Below are 19,775 nucleotides of genomic sequence, written 5' to 3' on the forward strand. Positions count from 1 at the left end.
TGCCCTCAGTCGTTGCCTCAAATACATGAATTTACTCAATGGCATTCTATGCTGAGGAATACACATACACACAGTACTGTATACAAAATATAAAAACTAATCTGAGGTTAGTTTTGTATGACTGTTCATTAGTTACTTCTTATTTTTAGAAGTTAACCTTAATTAGTAGATAATTAGTAGTAGTTCTTCAGGAGGTATGACAAAATTCATTAGTTATTGATTAACTAACTGTTACTTAACACAATCATAAAATTATATTACATACTGATTAGTTAACACATTTTCCTTAGTAGTTAACAGTAGTGAAGAAGTAGTTAATGAAGAATTACCTACTAGTTCTTCAATAATTCCTTATTAGTTATGCAGTAAGTAAGATACAGTATTCTAAAGTGTTACCGTGTTTTGGACATTATTTAACCTTATCAAAGACGAACCAATTTTTTTGAATAACAACATTTCTTACTCCAAGTTTTAGGGGTTCTGAGCTCCTTTTTAGGGGTGCTGAAGCCCCCCTAAAAAGGGGCTAGCCTCGCCCATGGTTCAAATAAAGCCCATTTTTCATAAAAGGCTTGAGTTCATTGATGCTGACTTCTCGGTCCCTCACAGCTATATAGTGTTTTATACTAATTATGACCGCCGCTAGCATAGCTAGCGAAAGCGGTCATATAGGGATTGTCAAAGTTTTTTTTTTTTTTTTTTTTCGTCACCTTACTGAATTTTTCGTCAACGATACCAGGGACACCGAAGCACCGGGGAAAATGAAATTTGGTGGGCATGTAGCCCCACTAGACTTCTAAGGAAAAATTTCGTTTGGTCCCCGGGGGCCACCCCCCCCCCGCGCTGGGCCCCCCCAAACCCCCAAAAATGCAGTTTTTCCTAAATAACTACCTGAACCGTGGCACCGAGGATGAAGAAATTTTTATGGTATGTTGGTCTACTAGACTTTTACGGAAAAATTTCGTTTGGTCCCCGGGGGCCACTTCCCCCCCCGCGCTGGGGCCCCCTTAAATTTTTCGTCAACGATACCAGGGACACCGAAACACCGGGGAACATGAAATTTGGTGGGCATGTAGCCCCACTACACTTCTAAGGAAAAATTTCGTTTGGTCCCCGGGGCCCACTCCCCCCCCGCGCTGGGCCCCCCCAAACCCAAAAAAATGCAGTTTTTCCTAAATAACTACCTGAACCGTGGCACCGAGGATGAAGAAATTTTTGTGGTATGTTGGTCTACTAGACTTTTACGGAAAAATTTCGTTTGGTCCGCGGGGGCCACTTCCCCCCCCGCGCTGGGGCCCCCGTAAATTTTTCGTCAACGATACCAGGGACACCGAAACACCGGGGAACATGAAATTTGGTGGGCATGTAGCCCCACTAGACTTCTAAGGAAAAATTTCGTTTGGTCCCCGGGGGCCACTCCCCCCCCGCGCTGGGCCCCCCCAAACCCCCAAAAATGCAGTTTTTCCTAAATAACTACCTGAACCGTGGCACCGAGGATGAAGAAATTTTTGTGGTATGTTGGTCTACTAGACTTTTACGGAAAAATTTCATTTGGTCCCCGGGGGCCACTTCCCCCCCCCCGCGCTGGGGCCCCCGTAAATTTTTCGTCAACCATACCAGGGACACCGAAACACCAGGGAACATGAAATTTGGTGGGCATGTAGCCCCACTAGACTTCTAAGGAAAAATTTCGTTTGGTCCCCGGGGGCCACTTCCCCCCCCGCGCTGGGGCCCCCTTAAATTTTTCGTCAACGATACCAGGGACACCGAAATACCGGGGAACATGAAATTTGGTGGGCATGTAGCCCCACTAGACTTCTAAGGAAAAATTTCGTTTGGTCCCCGGGGGCCACTCCCCCCCCGCGCTGGGCCCCCCCAAACCCAAAAAAATGCAGTTTTTCCTAAATAACTACCTGAACCGTGGCACCGAGGATGAAGACATTTTTGTGGTATGTTGGTCTACTAGACTTTTACGGAAAAATTTCATTTGGTCCCCGGGGGCCACTCCCCCCCCCCCCGCGCTGGGGCCCCCGTAAATTTTTCGTCAACCATACCAGGGACACCGAAACACCGGGGAACATGAAATTTGGTGGGCATGTAGCCCCACTAGACTTCTAAGGAAAAATTTCGTTTGGTCCCCGGGGGCCACTCCCCCCCCGCGCTGGGCCCCCCCAAACCCAAAAAAATTCAGTTTTTTCTAAATAACTACCTGAACCGTGGCACCGAGGATGAAGAAATTTTTATGGTATGTTGGTATTCTAGACTTTTACGGAAACATTTCGTTTGGTCCCCGGAGGCCACTTCCCCCCCCGCGCTGGGGCCCCCGTAAACGAAATGTCCCTACAAAGATGACAGTATCGGAAATCCTTTTCGAATAAGAGCTCCTGCGTGTGTGTGTGTGTGTGTGTGTGTGTGTGTGTGTGTGTATGATGTGTAGGTTTAGGGTTAGGGTTAGAGTGTGTGTGTGTGTGTATTTGTGTGCGTGCGTGCGTGTGTTAGAAGCTCCGCACAAACACACGCACCTCAGTGTGTATAATTTATTAATACATAGAACCTCAGTGTAAGAATTGAGAAATTAGAAAATGCCGGACAGTCTGGTTGAAGAGCAACCAGACCCTGAGAGGACAAAGGACCTCTCTGGAAATTAACATTTTAACTCCCCCTTGTGCACTATCGAGACGAAAGTCTCACCTCCGAGTCTTCCTAATCTACATCTCTTTCCCTCACCCCCCCTCTCCTCCCCCCCCCCCCCCCCCCCCCCATGCGAAGATCACCAAAAACTCACCCAAGAATATAGGATTGAATGTGAATGAAATAACATCGAGTATTATACATATTTAGAATCATTTGAAATGTCTCAGGGTGACTGGTACAAGTGTCTCATTCCCAAATAAGTAAAACAAAAGGTAATACGGTTTTTAAGAGTTTAGGGATAACTGGCACACATGGAGGGATTGGTCTCTAGACAAATGGTCTCCCTACACCCAAAGGTGTCAACTCTGAATGCAAATTCAGAATTTTCCATGTGAAAGGTTCTGGCTATATAATGAAATGCAGCAGGGGATTCGGGGCATTCTGTTACTCAGATGAGCCCATAATGTTGAAGGACCTCAAATCATTCAGCATCATGTATTTCCTAATGTCGGGTTCGCATCTCTTCTCTTTATTCCAGAGCATTTGTTTTGTATCGAGTATCTTTGAATTGATGATGAAATTGGCATGATACATTTACCTGACATAATAATTTGTTACATTTGATTATTCTAACCGTCTTTGACATCATTTTCATTAAAGAGTTAAAAGGAAAAGTCAAACATTCGCTCACATATAATGATGCACAGATATCATTAAAACCTTTTCATTTATGGAGTCAGATGAAATAACAAGAGAATACATATTAAAATGTATTGCATTTAATCAAAAAAAATCCTTTGCCTCGAGAAAAGACAACGCGTAACACGTAGAGACCTTCCGCACTGGTCGGATGCCGGACTTTGGGCCGATCGAGCGCAAGCCTTACATCAGTGTATAATATATTAATGCATAGTACAGATCAGAGTCCTGCACGGGTCCATTTTTGGAGACCCGCCCCCGCCCGTACCCGCAGAGTTCAGCACCAGATCCGACCCGTCACCCGTGATAATATCAAAATGAAATCCGCACCCGCCCAGACCCGTTAATATTTGGCCCGTTACCCGACCCGTGCCCGCGATAAACCACACAGGTGACGCGTTCATGTAACATAAGGGTGCGCTGCCAATAACGCACCTAAAAGCTGTCACAAAGAACTGGGAAAAGTAATGATTATTAATAGGCCTGTCAAATATATCAATGAGACATTTCAATTGTTTATTAATAAGAAAGTGTTTTCTGTGTCAAAGATGACGATGCTGACTCGCGATCTTCACAGTAGTGAACGCGCCAGAGAGAAATGCACATTTCATACGGATTATAAGCAGAGAACAGTCTGTTTTTTTTTTTTTTTTGAATTGTTTTGTTTAAAAGTACACATTTCATGCTTTCTATTTCTCAGGTCTGTGAGGCAAGTAGCTTATACGATGAGTTTCGGTTCATTTAAGAGATGATCAGTTCACGCGCGGGCGCCTCCGGCCGTGTCCTGATTATATTGCCTGCCTGCTATATTTACTTCTTATTTATTAAATCCATGAATTTGGTAGATGAAACATTGATTACAATTAAGATACAATTAATACAAAACGAAATTCACTTTAAAGAAAGGCTTAACAAACTTAATGAAGTGGTCAAAATCATGTCTGCCCACTCCATTTGTCTCACGATATTCGGGATCATCTTATCTTATTCATGCTTTTCACTTTTCATATAATCAACATGAAATAAAAATAAAAAAGTATATTATTTTATTTAAACATGAATATGAAACTAAATCGTTTTTTAATGACTGGGCTACAACACATAGGCCTATTAGCCTACAGTACAGAGAAATTTAATGTCGCAACTTGGTCGGACTAAAAGGGGAGAAAAAAATCAAATTGGGTCGGTCCTAAATTGACAGGGTCGGTCGGGTTACGGCAAACAATAATATTTTTAAGGATGGCCTTACTAAAACACATATTTGCGTATGTGTAATGCTGGTAATTTAGACATACAAAATATTGCACATATTTTTCATCCACTACCCGCCCGCAAGGAGTTCATTATCCGCCCGCGTCCCCGCCCGTGAATTTTAGGAATGTCACAATCCACCCGTTGCAGGACTCTGGTACAGATGTCATCTGAGGGTAAATCAGATCTGCTGTCTCGTGTGTCACCGTGCCGTGGTCCTCCTGGCTGGCGCTGCTCGTGTCTGATTTGTCTCAGTCTTAACATGGTCCAGGGTCACATATGTGGTGATGGTTCTCCTTACTTCCTGCGTTTTGCTCCTGACGTTGGTTTCCATGAACTTCTTGAGCGCGGTTCCCTTGATTCTGTACCAGAACGTGTTGAAGACCTTGCGCTCAGGCCTCTTTTTCTCACACACTCTCATGTGTGTCTCCAGCTAGTCTGGAGCGAAGCATCGACCGCACACGTTACAGGGAATCAGCTGCTGAGGAGCGTCGGGATACTCCTCCGGAGTGAGTTCAACACGCTGCAGCCGCTTTTCCTTCAGTTGATTAAATCCCTCTTTATTTTCCCTCTCATGTTTGAGGTGAGATCTGTCCCTTCTCGTAGAGTCACGTGTGTTTGGTTTTCTCACGTCTTCATCTTCATCTTCTTCTTTCGACAAGCCTGTTTGCTTCTCTTCCTGATTCTGTTTTTTTCTCCCTGTTAGATGGGATGAACTGATAGGATCTAGTTTCCTCAGAGTCTTCTGTTGCTGTCTGACTGCAGCTTGATCATACAGCGTGGGCAAACACATGTTAAGTATCTCTTGATGTTGTGATCTGGTGACATTACTCAAGCTGAACGCTCTCTTGTGGAGGACTGGTTTTAGGGGGGATATTTTGCCTAATGCTATCCGTGACAGAACGTATTCGTTCTGATCCGTGTTTTTCATCCTGTGGATGTTGCCTGGATTTTGCCAGGAAAGTTCTCTCTCTTGCTTATCTAAAACGTCCAGTCTTGAGCTGTGATGAGTTCCAGAGGATGACGCTGTCTGCTCATGCTCTCTCTCTGTAATATCGGTAGTTTTGATGATTGGGTCTCTCTTTCCCAGAAGTGTTGTTTGGGGTGATGTTTTGGCGTTGATTGCATGTTTGAGAAACATGCAGCTCCAGAAGAGGTTGATTGTATGACAGCGTTGTGAACCTGTGGACTGATAGAAAACACATATGGACATTTCGGTAATGCTTACAATAAGGTTCATTAGTTAACATTAGTTAACTACCTTAGTTAATATGCACTAAGAATGAACAGTACTTCTACAGCATTTATTAATCTTAGTTAATATTAATTTCAACATTTACTAATACATTATTCAAATCAAAGGTTGTATTTGTTAACATTAGTTAATATATTGTGAACTAACATGAACAAACAATGAACAGCTGTATTTTTATTAACTATTTAATAAAACCCATTTTAAATATTGGGGCTTTGCTGGAAATTGGCAGGACCTGGAACACGCTGTCGTATACGCCGATCCAGAGCATCCCAAACATGCTCAATGGGTGACATGTCCGGTGAGTATGCTGGCCATGCAAGAACTGGGATGTTTTCAGCTTCCAGGAATTGTGTACAGATCCTTGCAACATGGGGCCGTGCATTATCATGCTGCAACATGAGGTGATGGTCGTGGATGAATGGCACAACAATGGGCCTCAGGATTTCATCACGGTATCTCTGTGCATTCAAAATGTCACCAATAAAATGCAGCTGTGTGCCCATACCATAACCCCACCGCCACCATGGGGCACTCGATCCACAACGTTGACATCAGCAAACCGCTCACCCACACGACGCCATACACGCTGTCTGCCATCTGCCCTGTACAGTGAAAACCGGGATTCATCCGTGAAGAGAACACCTCTCCAAAGTGCCAGACAACATCGAATGTGAGCATTTGCCCACTCAAATCGGTTACGACGACGAACTGCAGTCAGGTTGAGACCCTGATGAGGTTGACGAGCATGCAGATGAGATTCCCTGAGACGGTTTCTGACAGTTTGTGCAGAAATTCTATGGTTATGCAAACAATAACGGTGATCTGTACACCTTCCAGGTAAGCATACATGAACAAGTCATGTAGACCGAGGGTCGCTTACCCTTGGCTCGGCTCTCCCACGCTGGCACAACCTGTCAATTCAGGTGCGGCTATCTAACTACATCTTTTACTAGCTAATTGATGAGGGGCTGTTAGACAGCATTTGGGACACTAAACTTAGCTATACTATTACTACTAGTCAATAACTACAGTGTAAGTAAAACTAGATCAGCTGACACTGAACCCCATGCTGAGTTCCACAGCAGTGAAGTCACCAGTGTGCCCTGGTTGTGTAATGATGTTCACTCTATTAAACAAAACCTTCCTTAACACATTAAATTGAACTCTGGCAGAAATGGTGGCCATCCTGAAAATGGTCGCCATCTTGAATTTTTGAGTGGCACACACCTTTTTCCATGATAATGTTCCTTGAAGAATATTTGTACCAAATTTCATGATAGCATCACCACTTGAAAAAAAGATGTAAGGATTCAAGAGAAATGGCGGCCATCTTGAAAAATGGTTGCCATCTTGAATTTTTGAGGGACAAGCACCGTTTTCCAAAAAAACATTCTGAAGAGAGTATTTTCACAAAATGTTATGCCTACATCACTGTTTGAACGATTGACATAATGAGCATTTGACAGAAATAGCGGCCATCTTGAAAAAATAGCCGCCATGTTGAATTGTTGGGTGGCCAAAGCCTTTTTCCCAAAAAGTGACCCTTAGAGAGTATCTGTGCCAAATTTCATGCTTGTATACCAATTTGAACGATTCTCTTGAAATATGCCATTAATCTGCTGCACTATTACTAGACTAGCATTTTCTAAAATGATGCAATGCTCTTTTTATTACCATCTCATTCTCAACACAGTCTTGATCCTCCAATGATGATTGTTCCTTCTCAGGACTTACCTGAAAGCAAGGTAAAGAGAGAAATAATAAACATTCTACAACAGAAAAAGGATTCAGAGATTCTCCAAATGAAGCAGCACCGATACTTGACTCCATTAACACTGACTGATCACTGTCATAAAACATAAAATTAAAACAATTTCACATTATCAATGATATACTTGAGCAAAAGAAGGCTGATGATGCCAAAACAAATTCAGGTATGATGGTACATTTCAAACCACTCAGTATTAATAGTGATCAAATTAATGAGATGAATAGTGACTTAAGATTTAAAACAGGGTGACATAAGTTGTAATCATGTATATAGTTAAAACCCTATAAATATATGGTCATAACGAATCAGGGATGCATGATATATTGGACACCATATCAGTATTGGAAAATAAATGCTCATTTTTAATGTTATCGTTGTCAATCCGATAAGAAAATTAGGACGATATATTAACACTAATAAATAATGGATTATTTCCTTCAGCTTCAGATGTGCGCTGTTCACCATGATGGTTTTGAAATGTTTGAATCACAAATCTGTGAAATCAGCGCGTTGGAGAGTTCGCTTGTGCATTCGCAGCATTGCGAATTCATCACCCATTCACATTAGCGTCTGAGCCTGACTGATGATGAAACATCAAGTATCTCTGTCTCTGCTTCACCTATGGCTAGTATATCAACACTGATTTTTTATGGATATGGATATCATGTTATTTACTTAACTTGTTGGCAAATTGATCAAGAACTTCATACCACAAACAAGGTTAAACAATGTATAAAGGGCAGAAGGAAAGGACATGTTTTGAAAGTACTGTTCTTTTTGCTCCTGCTAAGTGGTGATATACAGTTAAACCCAGGCCCTTCAACTAACATCAACTTGGGTTTGTCTGCTGATATGCGGTCTGAAGGGTGTCTGCAGTGGGCACTGGTGGACACACACGTGTTGAAGTGAGCCTTCTACAGGCCTTGCACAGAACAGTGGCTCCTTCATGGAACTTAAACAGAACTCAGAAATTGTTGGAACAGCAGAAGTGGAGAACATGGATCTTTTGTTTGTATCCCAACAGGAGACTATGGGAAATGCCTTGCAAAAACTAGCCCCCAACTCTGCTCTTCACATTGAACAAGCACATATGAACATGCCTAAAGTGGAACAACACATACTGGTAAAGATTTTTTTGGTTATGCAGCATGCAAACAAAAATAATTGAAATACTGTACTTTCAAACAGTGAATCATGCAAAAGTGATCTGGGACTCAAAGTCAAAACCAAAAGGTATTTTTGGAGGTCATCTTAATATACGTGTGTATATTAAGTCTAATTTGAGTCTAATTTGGACTTCTTAGCACTGAGTGAAACGTGGTTAAACGCTAATATTCCTACAAATATGATTGATGTCCCTGGTTATACATGTTACAGGAAAGATAGATTGGCCGGTAAAGGAGATGGGGTATTGGTTTATATTAGAGATATTTTTAAATGTTCTGTGGTTGAATTGGAGACTTTTGGGTTAGAATGTTTAATTTTAAATGTAGTGTTATCAGCAAGAATGAATTTTAATATTATAGTGGTATATAACTCTCCTTCTCATAATGTTTCATTTTATCATGATTTTGATGAACTGCTTAAATTGTTTAAAGGAGCCGTATGTAAGATTGTGGCCAAAACTGGTACTGCAATCACTTTCAAATGACTGTAGAGTGTATCCCCTCCCCCTCGCCCCTGACTCGAGGTTGCCAGATAGGCTGCAGGATCCAGCAGGAACGTAGGCTGCTACGTAGCTGTGGTAACTAGAGCTGAGCTGGCAACCCAGATGCCGAAACACTACTGACTTTGTGATTGGTAGATAGGTGGAGGGTGGAGCATCAGGCCAAAACACAACATGACAACATCAACATCAGTTGAGGGCTGCAACTTCACTTTTTAAATGACAATATCCTGGACGGACTACTGTTGTCAGTGATATAAGTATTTGAAATGAACATGATTTCTTAATGTCTAGTGACATATCAGGGCCATTTTATGATTAATTGAAATACATTTCTTACATAGAAGCTCCTTTAATTGTCGTGCTGAAACAATTTTATTGGGAGATTTTAATATAAATTGGTTGGATAACAGTAAAAAAAAAATAAAAAAAAAAAACTTAAAATGATTGCATCATAAACATAAACATAAACTGCATCAAATGATAACAAGTCCTACAAGAATCACCCAAACCAGTAAAACATTGGTAGATTTCATTTTTACAAATAAACCAGAGCGAATTACTAAAATGTATAATTTGTTAACAGGTTTGTCTGATCATAATTTGACTTTGATTGTCCGAAAATTAACAAAACAATGATTTCAGAGCTGGTTTTTTTTGGAACTAGAGCTAATAATTCACAAATTGGAATTCCCAAGCAGAAAATGTCTCAGTTTGAAAATTAGTTGAATAACATAAATTGGGAGAGTATATATCAAATTGAGAATCTGAATGAGTGTTGTGATTTTTTGATGGACACACTTGCAAATACAATCCAGAAGTTTACATGATCCTTTAAAAGTAACAAGAGAATATAATTTGTTTTGCCTTGGATAAATAATGATATACGTCTGCTATTGAAAAAGAGGGATGTGGCACTGAAAAAAATCTATATCCACAAAGCTACAAACAGATATATTAATATTTAAAGGTTTAAAGTGGTTAGTGAACTGATAAAAGCAAAGTCATCTTATTTCATGCAGTTGTTTGCTGACTCACAGGGCAATAGCTCACTTATTTGGAAACATATGAATAAATTAACCAATAAAAAATTCAGTCAAAGAAAAGACATAATAAAAATGAATATAAATGGAAAGGTCAGCACTGATGCTTGGAAATTGCAAATGAATTTAATACCTTTTTTGTTAAATCAGTACAAGAACTCGCAGCAAATTTGAATTCTGTTTGTTTATCACATGACATAGTAAGAAATTAATCTTCATCTTTTTATATTTCACAGGTTGATCAAGATAAAATCAATACAAATATTAATCAATTAAATAGTTCAAAAGCTAAAGATATATTCAGTTTAGATGCTTATTTTTTTCAAAAACAAAAAACTAACCCTAACCCATACTGGTAAGACCAATAGCATATTTGGTAAATTTATCTATTAAAACTGGTGAGTTTCCAAAAAATTTTAAAACGGCTGTGGTGACCCCAGTCTTTAAGTCTGGAGAGATTGGTGAGGTATGTAATTATAGACCTGTCTCAAAAAAATCATCTCTTAAACTTTAAGAAATTTGGATTCCGGCCAAAGTATTCAACAGAAATGGCTACATGTCATTTTATAGATTCAATAAAAAGTAGTTTGGATCAAGGAAAAGTAGTGGGAGCAGTATTTTTTGACTTTAAAAAAAGCCTTTGAAACTGTGAATCATGAAGTACTTCAAACAAATGAACTTTTCTCAACAAGCTTTAAACTGGTTTAAATCACACCTGGATTGTAGACAGCAATGTGTTAAAATTAGTGGTGTGAAGTCATCAGTTCAAAAATGTAAACTAGGTGTACCACAGGGGTCAATATTGGGCCCTTTGCTTTTTTGTTTATAAATGATCTACCTGAAAGTTGCAAGGAGGTTGGTTGTCAAATGTATGCAGATGACACAATTATTTATGTAACAGCAGAAACCTCTCGTTTGGCTGCAGAAATGTTAACCAGACAACTGGTCAGTGTCTCCCAGTGGCTGCAGGATAACTGTTTAACTTTCAATTATAACAAAACAGTTTATATGTGTTTTTCACTAAAGAACAAAGTGCTGGATGGATTTAAAATCAAAATTGACCGAAATGAAATCAAGGAAGTGAGTGAATTTAAATATCTAGGTGTCATTGTAGACTCAAAACTTAAGTTTGATAGCCATATTAAGCAAATGTCTAAGACTATTAAGACAAATTTGAACTATTTTCGTATGATAGACAGCCCGATCTCATCCCAAGTCGTCATATACTGACGCTTTTGACATTTCGTCTACATCAAACGCACATGGCACTCTTTAGCGTCAATATGATACGCAGATATATATGGGCCAGAAGGCGCCTCCTAGCGGTCTAACCCTAACCCTACCCCAGACCTAAACCTACCCATAACCGAACAAAGCTCTGTGCGTCTCATATTGACGCTAAAGGGTGCCATGTGCGTTCGATGTAGACGAAATGTCAAAAGCGTCAGTATATGACGACTTGGGATGAGAATGCGTTGCAGCAGACCAGGGATGTAGTGGAGGCTAAACGCACGTAAACGCCGTTTGCGCACCTTCCAAAATTCGGAAATAGTGTTTACCCACCTCCAAAGTGTGTTTATCCACCTCTAAATTGCGTTTATCCACCTCTAAATTTCACCTTATTTGAGCGGACTTTGCTTTTCCAGTGCGTGATCGCCGATCGGTACATGATTCGAGCATTTGGGCCGTTAACGACAGAGCAGAACACAGCGCAAACACGGAGCAGAACATTGAGCAGAGAGCGCAGCGCGCCGACACACACACACACACACACACACACACACACACACACGGAACAAAGAGAACGGCGCACACACGGAGCGGAAAAGACACGCTCGTGAAGTTACTAAACAAGCTGCGGGAGAATGAAACCTGATCACCGAACACGGAGGGGCGGGACGGCATATTTTTGGCCTTTTCAATAGCAGCCGCAACAGGAAATCATTAAAAGGAGGCAAAACTTTTTTTTAAAATTCATTACAGGCAGCTGGTTTAATGTAGGGAGCATTTCGAAACCCAACTGTACAAGAGATTCAGAGGGAATCAAGCCTGCACCAGGTTAAATACTTTTCCCTCCACAGGGAAACACTGATCCACATTTTTCTGACATATTATAGACCAAACAACTAATCGATTAATTGAGAAAATATTCAACAGATTAATCGACTATGAAAATAATCCCAAATCCCTAATCATTATGTACAAGTGCATTGCATTGGAAGCCATGAATATAAGCCTCCCTCTCTATCTCTCTTAAATATTTTTGTTCTCTCTGTTTTGTCATTTAGTAAACTTTATAGATTTCAACCATATTATTCCTTCTTGAGTCTCTTTAACAAGAACTTAGATTAATGTATGAATTAAATAGTGATTGTGTGACCTATGATGAGGGAATACCCCTGGTAGTATCATCAAATGATAGCCTATAGCGATGTCATCAGGATACACATACACCGGTAGGCAGTGGCCCACCTTACCGGGTGACCACGTCGTGGTCCACCAGAATTTATAGTTTACCCACCTCTTTTTTTACCACTACACCTCTGGATAAGACCATGTATATCTCTTAAAGCATCTCAAATGTATATGCATACTATGATTTTTATCACATATGACCTATTGTACAATAATCGGGGGTCAGGCTTCTCAATCGGTTGTTAAACCCGTAATGTCATTATATAAACAAACTTTAAAAGTGATGGATCAGAAAACAATGAAATGGCATCATTGTCAAATTGTTCAGAAGTATGATTTGTTAAGTTTTGATAATTTTTTAAAGTTCTCATTTATAAAACAGTATTTAAGTGTATATATGGCCTTGCCCCTGATGTAATCTGTTAGTTGATAGAAAAATACAGCAGTGATGGGGTAAAGACCAGAGGGGCAGTAAGTGGGAATTGTAGAGTTCGGAGATGCAGAACTGCTATGACTGCTAATCATCTTTTTCAGTGAAAGGTGCACATCTATGGAACACCATAAAGTTGCAACCAGAACTCACAGTTTTCTCTATAAAGCTGAAACAATGGCTGAAATCTTTACAGCAATGTGAACATTGAGTCTTTTTCAGATTAGTTACGTTATTTTTTATGAAGTTGTTTGTAAAGTTGATGTGTTTAGGTATGTCAATATGCCATTGTTGATTTGTTTGGGTACAACATATACACACATGTATACATGTGTGTATTTGTATTTGTTTTGTTTCTTGTGATGATTGTATTTGTTTTGTTTTTTGTTTTTGGATGTTTTAATTTTATGTAAAAGCCTAACCAGGGATGCCGGCCGCAAACTAGCTTTACGCTATATGCCCTATGTACACAGCATCGGTTGTCTATGTGTAACAATGTCTAGTGTATCGTCCCTGTTAAATAAACAAACAAAATACATTTAAAAAAGTCAAATAATGGTAAATCATTATTTCTCCAACCTTAATTTAAACAGTATTATCTTGTTTTCCAATGCACCATATATACACAGATAAAAAAAAAAAGACTGTGATTTTGACAATCTAATAAACTTGGGTACGATATGTATGTAGACTGTACAATTATTACATTAACATCTATTCAATCACAGGCTACGCGCAAGTTTGTATAGACAAATACAATGTCATCAGCATGTGCTACACTGAATTATTTATTTTTATTTTATTTTCAGTTCTACTTAGAAAATCTACTTTACTTTACAATCTACAATAACCGGTTTTGTTAAAATGAAATAAGTGATTTAAGATGACTGATTCTAACTGAATTCAAAAAACTAGATTTTACTGAAGCATAACTGTCAGTAGATAACAACCTGATAACAAGATAAAATTACTTAAAAAGATGTAATCTGTTTTTGTTTTATATGATGAAATTCCTTTTCCACCTTGATGTAAATACACTCAAAAAATATGTATTTACACTTAATTTATCTGAAGACATTTTACACACTATTTAACTTAGTTCATTCAAAACAAGTCATTTTAGTTGGGTCAACACAATTTCATTTGTTTATGTTGGTCCAAACTAATTTTAAAATAAAATTTCTTAGGCTTAATTTTCAATCAAGTAGTGTTATTCATCATAATACACAATGCAAATAATGAACCACTAAGCGCTACTCTTTAGCACAATGGTAACCACAACATTCAATAACAGAAACTCCTCTAAATGTCCAAAATAACTGGACATGAACATAAACTACCAACATCTTTCCCTTTACTGAAAAACACATAAAATAACACTTAATCCCTAAAATTACTCTCCTAATTCAGTCCCTTGCAAACAGTGGCGGTTCTAGACCACAGTAACTGGGGGGGGCCAGGCAGGGGCCACTTGTGCTTTTAGGGGGCACACCTTTAACATTCATCTTAACCTATTTTCAGTATTATTTCAAGTCATTTTTCACCATGTCATGCATGACTGCAATCTCTAGAAAAAGCTAATAAATTATATTAGCTAAGCTAATAAAACAATTTCAATTCAAATGAATGTTTCATTATGTTTAATTGTAGTGTGATATAATGATCAATAATAACACATTTTTAGCATCTAAGCACATCTAGGCACTTTTTTACACCTGGGGTGGGCGATATGGCAATAATATCATATCACAAATTTATTTATTTTTTCAGGAAAATCACGATTTTATCACGATTCTTATTTCATGTTGGTTTTACTATTTTGCATGTGATTGAGCATTACAGCCAAACTAATGTCCCTATTTTTAAAGCAAAGCCTTATAGGTAACAAAATATAGGTAACAAAATATAAAATAAAAAAGAATGGCAGACATTTAGGCCAAAGTGGCGAAAATAAAAATCTTTGTCACTATTTTCTTTGTTATAAAAAATAAGAACAGAGATACATATTACACATACACAACTTAATATACAAATGAAATAAACAGTGCTTTATTTTTTCAGCTATAGGTGTATTTAACAGTAGAATTGAAGAAAGTAATTAAATGAACACATATGAAAATAAAACACAACAGACTTAAAGTTCTCAGTCAAGAGTGAATGATTTCCTCTGTGTGTGTTGTTGTTTTATTAACATTAAAGGGATAGTTCTCCCCCCAAAAAGTCATAATTTACTCTCTTAAGTTGTTTTAAACCTGAATAAGTTTCTTTCTTCTGTTGAAAATAAACGTTATTTGAAAGAATGTGAGTAACCAAACAGTTGATGTACCCCTGTGACTTCCATAGTATATTTTTTTCCTACTATGTATGGAAGTCAATGGGGACCAGCAACTGTTTGGTTTTGGGTGAACTATCTCTTTAAGGACAAGCGGCAGCATGTTTATTATTAGGGCTACTGTCTCTTTAAGAACTGCACGCGACGCGTCTAATATACACGCATATGACAAGCAGATTTTAATTAATTTTCTCTGTTTGCTTTCACTTTAGACATAACCAACTTTGTTTATGTAAACATTGTCTGACTGTATTTGACAGTATTAGCGCAATATAAGACTCAAAAGATAACTTAGTCCAGTAACAGGCTTTTAGTGCATGTGCGCGTCGAGTGTACGCGCTCAGTAAAGCGCATATTTGAACAGCGCATCAGCAGCGAATGACATGTTTAACCGGCAAGGCTTTAAAGCACATGCAAATAATGAACTTTTGTGAACTGCAGTGTCACGTTCCTCTGCGTTAACATTTGATGTGAATATACGTCGTGCTGCAGTGTAGCCTATAGATGAAGGCGCCGCAACTGATAAAATGCGCAGTTGTTTGGTGTGATTTTACGATTCCAAATTTAGGGGGGCCAGAGGGGGGGCCAAGCTTGGTGACACGGGGGCACTGGCCCCCCCGGCCCCCCCTCTAGAACCGCCACTGCTTGCAAAGCATGCTGGGAACTACAGATCCCCTGCCTAGGGCATGCATTGCACAAAAGCATTGTGAGCTAAGATGAACGTAGAGACCATTGGTGGCAACTCTACAATGTAAGTAAATAATTTATTAAATTAAATGTTAAATTTTATTTTAAATGAAACTACATTTTATTTTATTAAAATGAACAAGAGTTGAAAAAAGATTTTAATGTCAATTGTGATTTTCACTTTCATGCAACATAATGTGTATAATAACCTCAAATCACAATTTATCATTGAATCAAAATTTGCCAATCAACAAGCAGCAGCCAAACACAAACCTTTTCTTCTTTGTCCTTCAGAGCTGTCCTGTAGCTGACATAAGTCACGACTATTCTGCCCTCTATAAGTCTGGTGCAGTTGTAGTGTGTATAGTGCGTATGTGTCGAATGTGTCCATCCTGAGTTTTTATTGGAAATTGTATATTGGGTCAATCTAACTCAATTTGTCACGGGTGGTTGCAGGAAGGCAGACGGAGACGAGGATATATTTCCAAAAACAAAGGTTTAATGTAATTAAACACAGAACAGCAGAACAGGTAGCAACTCACACTAAATATGACGGAGATCGGACCAAGACTGACTGAACAGACGGAACTTAAATACAAACACAGATGACACTGATTAACGGAACACAGGTGATACAGATGATGATGATTAACTAAACACAGGTGATACAGCTGAACTAAACGACAGTAACCATAGAAACGAAGGAGTGGCGGAAAAAGAACAAAGGAAAACAGGAACCAATCAAAACACAAACTTAAAGTCCAAACAAGCACTGACACGTGACAGTACTCCCCTTCCTGGTAGGCGCGTCCTCGCGCCGTAGATAGACCAACTGCGGGGGGAGGGAGGGGGCTCAGGAGGAGGACTAAGAGCAGGTGAAGGGCAGACAGAAGGCAGGAGGGACCAGGGCGGAGCAGACGGTGCAGGCGGCCAGGACGGTGCAGGCGGCCTGGGCGGAGCAGGCGGAGAGAGGAGCCATAGTGGAGGCAGGGCAGGCAACTCCAGGGGGCCGACTGACGGAGGCAGGGCAGGTGGAAGAGGATACCCGGATGGAGCCGGAGAGCCAAGGCGATGCAGAGAATGTAGAGGGACATGGCGATGCCGACGGCTCTAGCGAACAAGGCGCAGGCGGGGATCCAGAAGGCCTTGGTGGAGCCGGAGCGACAGAGGACCAAGGTGGAACTGGAGAGAGTGAGGAGCCTAACGGAGCCAGAGGGACGAAGGGACGAGGCAAAGTCAGAGGAGATCAGTCCCAAGGTGAGGGCAGGCCAACGAACGACCAAGGTGGAGCCGGAGGGACGAGGGAGCCCGGCGGAGCTGGTGAACTGATGGGCCACGGTGAAGATGAGGGAGGTGGGAGCCAAGGTAGAGTTAATTGACCGACCGGCCGAGGTGGAGTCCTGGTCATGGAGGCCGGAGGCAGAGGCGATCTTTGCCGAGGGCTCAGGCGGTGAGGCGGTGGTCATGTTTGCTTAGGCCTCAGGCATTGAGGCGGCGGCCATCTTTGCAGAGGGCTTGACAGGCATGACGTGAAGAAGCTCTATAAGGGTGGTCTCGACAGGACGAGACTCTGGAAGGGTGGTCTCGGCGGGACGAGACTCTGGAAGGGTGGTCTCGGTAGGAGGAATGAGACTCTGGAAGGGTGGCTGCTGGTGATGGTGGTTGTTCTCTGGATCGGGATGCGATGCTCACCAAAGAAATTGAAATTTGGCCCTGATCCAGAAAAACAGCTTGAGGGTTTCGTCATCAAGGGGGCTAGTGACGGCTTGACGAATAAAGTTAAACTATGAACTCTGTTGTGTCCCAGCCAGGTTTGTCACTTATTGGGGTCCCATGGAAACATTTACGTTGTGATCTGTGCTATTTGCAGTGCGTTTCTGTATTCGGTTGAGTTGTGAGTATTTGGAGCAAACGTGTTGTGAAACTGATGAAGATCTTTTCTTAATATGCGGGTGTTTTTCTATTTGCATGTGTTTTCTTCAGTTGCAGTGCGTTGAGCTCTCTCAGCCACCGTAACATTCAACCCTTAAAACTTCTGGCATTCTAAAATCTATTTTAGTTATAATAATGGTACTTTTTCAGTTTAGGAACACTCATTTCATAAATGTATTTCTTTAAAAAAAGTTTTCAAACCTTTTATATTTTGTTGTGTACAGTGTAGGACCAAGTCAAAAAGGTCAAAAAACCAAACAAAAAACCCCAAACCCTGCCTAAGACCTATTAAACATTAGGAAAAACAAACAAAGCTGTCTTATTAAAGCGAGAGAAATCGACTTTTTTTTATAATATAAATAATGGCCACTTTAATAATATTAATAATGATAATGCATAATGATATTCAGTATGAGGTAAAATACGCACATTTATGTATCATTTGGATCAAGGGATACTTGAGCTTTACTGACTGTAGGCGTACATAAAACAAAAGGTTGGGAAACACTGATATAGTATATTTCCATAGCATTTTATCACAGAAAAAATAAAATAATAATTGCCGCATTTTCATGCTTATAAAGAAATGCACAGATGCATGTGCAACCAGAATGACACAGTAGGAACCATGTCACACTCTTATTATTTGTAAACAGGCTTATGGGAGATAATGAATGTGATCAGTTCAGGAGCCGGGGAGACTGCAGCCGTCAAGAGGCTGCTCTGCTTCGTCCTCTGTAATGCATGAAAAGCCCTGGAGAATCACAGCAGCGCAGAGAAGAGAGCAGTGATTATACTGTGGTCAAATCATCTCACTCAGATAGCCATGATTCCATCTCATCACCCTCATGAACATTGACTATCAGTGCCTGCAGAGCAGAGAACAGGTCTGTTATACTGCGACATGCGCACACACACATACATACATAGCTTTTGTACTAGACATTACTTGCCATGGTGTTGTTCGACAAGGTAAAATGGCAATATCATGGCAACTACCATGGTATACACCATGTACTGTAGGGTCTACAAGAGAGAAAAAATATGTCTTATTTCTATGTTATAAACAGTTTTTGCTCCTTAATATTATTATTTAAATTTTTTGTGGAAACCTTGATGTGCTACCATTCAAAGCGTTTGGGGTATGTATGTAAAAAGAAAAAAATATATGTTTAAAAAAAAAATATGTTCTTTTGAACTTTCTATTCATCAAAGAATTCTCAAAAAAAAATTCACGGTTTCCACAATATTAAACAGTAAAAATGGTCAATGTTTGATAATAAGAACCATTCTTAATAATTGATCACCATTAATAATGGACTAGCAAATCAGCGTATTTGACTGGAGTAATGATGCTGAAAATTCAGCTTTGCCATCAAAGGAATAAATTACATTTTATATTATTAAAATACATGGCTATATATATTCAAAAAATATTTTACAACTAAATTGTAATATTACATAAAACTATTTTTCTAAAATCCAAACCTTTGACTGTGTATTGAGCATATAAATGCAACCTGGTTTGATATTTTGCATAAAGCAAAGACAGTCATTCAGTACATTCAGTAACACCAGACAGCTTTTTTTTCTTTCTTTCTTTTTTTTTTTTTTTTTACATAAGGAACATTTAAGGTTTTAAAGGATTTCATTTAAAAAT

General features: G+C 39.7%; 1 long non-coding RNA gene across 1 annotated transcript in view; it reads left to right on the forward strand.

Annotated features, from left to right (window-relative positions):
- LOC309503198 overlaps positions 1-4,490 on the forward strand; it is a 419,995-nt gene extending 415,505 nt beyond the window's left edge. Inside the window, exon 2 of the long non-coding RNA XR_014207560.1 lies at positions 3,557-4,490. This is a non-coding gene — a long non-coding RNA (uncharacterized lncRNA). The remainder of the gene's footprint in view (positions 1-3,556) is intronic.
- Positions 4,491-19,775: the final 15,285 nt, after the last annotated feature.

This window comes from Leuciscus leuciscus, assembly GCF_965113295.1.
Source record: "Leuciscus leuciscus genome assembly, chromosome: 7".
NCBI lineage: Eukaryota > Metazoa > Chordata > Actinopteri > Cypriniformes > Leuciscidae > Leuciscus > Leuciscus leuciscus.